Raw genomic sequence first — 4,837 nt, 5'->3', positions numbered from 1 at the left:
CTTTTCCACACCAGTGTCAAGCCAGCCGGAATAAAACATAGTACTTCCGGTGTTAACAAAATAAAGCGTGGAACGAAATCAGTTTTTAATCCACGAATTGAAGTCACAGGACTGAACATGTATTTTATTTATTTATTTATTCACGTTTTAGCTGTGGTTCGTTTGTGTTAAGTAATACGTAAGCTCAGAGAGATAAAGCTCACTGAGATCAAATTACATATTCATTGTGATAATATGCCTTTTGTATATTATCTACTAGATTATATATATATATTAAGTATACTTCTTATGTTATACAGTATATTATTATACAGTGGTTGTACAAATACAAATGTGAGGTACTTAAGTAAAGGATCTGAATAATTCCTCCACCACAGTTATATTACTATCAATTGTATTATCAGTGCACCATTATACAAATGTGTTTTTTGTCTCTCCTCAGTCCTTTTTGATTTAAAAAAGTCTGATAATGGAAGAATACATTATATAATTCCTCTCTATTCCTCTTGTGTATTTATTAACATATTTAGTTATCAATGCATATATTCACCTTGTTTTGTTGTAATTGTTTAAGAAAACTAAATAAATTGTTATTAAAAAAACACGACAATAATGAGGGTTTGACCCAGTGCCTTATACTTTAAAAGACACATAAATGTATCTCAAGCATATCTGAGCTATATTGTTGTTCAGGGACTTTGTCACATTTTTCCAGGAAAACTTTTATCTTTGTCCTCAAACCACGTGGAAAGAAGTACCTTTCGTCCTGCTTGCAATGCCAGCAGGGGTCAGTGTTGAGAGTACCCATTTTATACATTTTAACAGGCGTGAATTCATTTACAACGGATTATTTTATTGTTAACGGATTTATGTAGTGTCTTCATATGTCTTCCAAACCTTCAGCCCACCGTCAGTTTCTTTTAATTCATTTCCAGTTGTTATCTAATTAATTATTTATCAATTTATACAGTTTTCATGCAATTGTATCTTTAAATCACACCACTAATTCTATTTAACTAATTTCTGTCGACCTGGTTCAGGTAATAGTTTCTGTATTTAGATAACTGTAATCTTATTTGCAAATATTAAAATTAATTAAATGTCTATATTTATAACTTTATTCCCGCATTGTGTTTCTAGGCAGTTTGCCATTCATTTTTAATCATAATTATTAGATATTGGACAGATTATTTTAGGTTAAATCAAGTTGTCAGAAGGAAAAAATAAACATAAATAAAAGTACAAATACGAGTATATTGTATACAAATGCTTGTATACTGGTAAATACTCTTTTAACAGCCTTTTTGTACAAACACGAAACACATATTAGCTACATCGTTTTTGACATAAAGGTTTGTTTCTGTTAAATTTCGATTTATACATGTAGCATTTAAGCTAGCGAGAGCCAAAATGAGATCAATCACAGAAAAAGGTTCAAAGGTTCGTCTTTCCAGATAAAAAAATCACGAAAAGTACATCTTCTGGAATACACGAGAAATGTCATGTGATGAAGAATATGGTTTTCTTCACGGTAACATTGATATCTGGTGTTTTTCTTGCTTATTCTGTTTAACTTGACGCAACTTCTCGGAGAGAAAAAGTAGCAGGCGACCAGATGACGACCCACAATGCACCGCGGCTACCCGGAGTTAGCTACAGTGAAACCGGATGTACGGCGATTTTAGCCTAAAATTAAAACAGCAAAAGGTGTCATTTTGGGACAAAAGGCTGGCAGTGGGGGACCAAACTACACGTTTTGATGATGACAGACTAGACCTAACATGTACAATATATTATGCTGCCTTTGTGTTTGTTGTAACACCCACATAAATAAAATCTTTTCTTTAACACTACAGGAAATACGCACCAAAAACACGGATTTAGTTTTATTCAAGGACTTTAAATTGATCAACGTGTGATTTATTTTAAAAGGTCTAACAGGAAGTGGTGCTTTTTATTATTTGGACATTGACAACACTTTGCGGTTAAAAAGTCAATGTAAACAAACGAGTCAGTGATCATCAGTTTTAATTTCTGCTCACTGCGATGCGTTCAGGGTCATCAGGATGATCATTTATAGGTGTATTTTAGTTATCACATTCATTGATCTTCATACGGCCGCACTCATCATTCACGCAGCCAGCAGACGCCATTTTATTCCATTTATTATATTAAATATAAAACTGCTTCTTTGCTTCAGGTGAGACTTTTGGAAATTAAAATAGTCTCTTACTTTGTCTGCAGCTATTTAATTTAAATGATCCACAGCTAACATGTCTACTCAAAGCAGCTTTTTAATGTTTGTGAGGTTTAGTGTTTGTTCACAGACCGAAGAGTGCATGAACGACCTGCCGCAAATAGCTTTAACAGAAATACTGAAGTTCTTATCGACCCAAACTCCACATCAGTCAACGGGTTAGAGATGCGGGATGGACCACATCTGAATGCAATATTAATATGGACAATGAGAGGGCGCTCTGATGTCACTCACTCACACAGACATTAACACAGCAAAGGCAAAATATAAGAGAATGGAAAGGAAAACATCATAAAAATAGAGTTCTGTTTGTTTCATTTAAGCTATCTTTATTTCACATTTATTTGTACACAATAAATACAGTTAAACATCCACTGGTGTGTAAATATGACGCTCAGCAGCCTCTGCGGCGCTTACATTGTAAAATGTGGGCAGTTTGTCACTGAATTTCTGGTTCAGACTTGACGTGGACTGAGGACCAGTAGCAAGTTAACAACAACTTCTCTATTGGGAAAAGAGACTTCAGTCTGACGACTATCTTTTATTTTTTCAATATAACAGGGTAAATGCAAACTTCAAAAATAAGTTTGATGTCATTCAGATCTCAAGGAGATCAACGAGAACACAGCAACATGGCTGACAGATATCTCTTTTCCTCTGATCGAATTGAACTAAGGTTTAATAGGTTTTTTTTTTAATCCTAATTCTAAAAAAAAACAAAAACAAACATAAAACGAAAAAAAAAAGCTGTGCTATTATTTGTACAGATATCCATCTCCAAGCTCTCTGTAAACTATTGATATTTCAAAAACAATATGATCAAAAGTTCATATCTCAATCTCAATCAAAGACACTACAATGGCTATTTAAGGCTAAATAACGCAAGAGCAGATAAAAGAAAAGTATTCATACCAATATAGCTGGTAAACAAAACGTCAAACAAGAAATATTCAACAAACATAGCATCCACAATACTGAAAAGGAATAAGAAGACATCAAAAAGTGCTTCACTATGACAGTATAGATTTTTTTTTTTTTTTGAAATAATTGGACAGCTAGCAGCTCAGGATGGTTTCCTCCTTAAAAAATAAAGGCATGTTTAAACTGCACATTACCTCAGTGTAAACTGTCACCAACTGCAACCTTCTCCTCAACAACCCACCGCTCCTCATCAGCAACCTTCACCGGCTACTTTAGTGTCATAATAACATTTTTAGATCTTTATTTTACAAACACAAGAGAGAGAGAGAGAAAAAAAGTTAGAAAAGTATGTAGTTAGACTATAAGTATGTACGCACTACGTTTCTCGCTTTAGGAATTTCTCAGCGTTTGGTGCAAAGAAAACTAACATAAGGTTTTAAAAATTCAATCAATAAAAAGGTAAAAGGATCCATTATTTTTTTGATCAGACAACTTTTCTAGGAGATTCTCCCTACTGACATAACAATCACTCAACTAAAATTGCCACTTTTCCCTTATTTATGTAACCGCGTGCAGTTACGAGTGTTCGAGGAGAGGACCAGCCTCGTCCATGCTGGCGTTTTTGATCAAGCGTGGAGACAACCAGACTTTTGGTTTGTGTTTGAAGACGCACGTTCACAACATGCTGTGATGTCCCGCCAAGTGTGACTTTGTTGCATAGAAGAAATCCAATTGTGAAATCTCAGATGGATCAATAAGAGACAAAGAGCCACACAGGAAGGGATACAGGGAGACATAACGGGTGGATGACTGAGCGATATGGTTGAAATCATTATTAATAATATATTAATAATGATATTTTCCAATACCGATATACATGTGTACGGAGCAAAGGAAAGAAGTTTCCTCATAATTACGACTTGACTATGATTACGAGGTGTCGACCTCTCGGTTCATTTAACGTAATAGTTTGACATTTTCGGAGACACGCTTTTTAATTTTCTTGCAAGAGTTTGATGAGAAGATTAATATCACTCTCATGTTTATCTTATTATCACTCTCAGCAGTTTTTACTCCGACAGAGGAGGTTCAATAGAAGTTGATGGTGCAACTAAGCTGATATGCTCTGATAGCTTCCTCCATGTTGGAAATGAAGTGTTATGTTTGTAACGACGCTACCATTTCCATCACTTTCTTACATTAACGTATTACACTATGACACGTCACATTATCACTATATAAAATCACTATGAGCCATAGCAAAGAACAGAAACAGGATTCTAACTGTGTGCGTTCTTGAAAACAAATACCAGGACTGATATTTGAAGATATTAATATCAGTTATGAATATAGTTTGTCAGGACTGAAAATGATGGTGGACAATATGGACCAGAAGATGTACAACTTTAAATAAAAGTTACATTATCGGCCCTGAACATGAGGAGAAATTAAAGGAGTAAAGTTAAGAGAAAGGCACAATATTCCTCCACAGCACACGAATCCTCTGAGGTGTTGCGTGAAGAGACAAGAGGACAAAGTTTTGGGCCTCCAGGCGTCTTCAGGGGGTTGAAGTTTCCTCGGGTTTCCTTTGGGAGTGTGTTTAGAGGCACAGAGCCGCCAAGTCCCAGCTGGTTTGAACAGAGCCGTCGTCGCCGCCAC

This window comes from Enoplosus armatus, chromosome 13 (genome assembly GCF_043641665.1).
Source record: "Enoplosus armatus isolate fEnoArm2 chromosome 13, fEnoArm2.hap1, whole genome shotgun sequence".
Classification (NCBI taxonomy): domain Eukaryota; kingdom Metazoa; phylum Chordata; class Actinopteri; order Centrarchiformes; family Enoplosidae; genus Enoplosus; species Enoplosus armatus.
Note: the sequence above shows the minus strand (reverse complement) of the source record.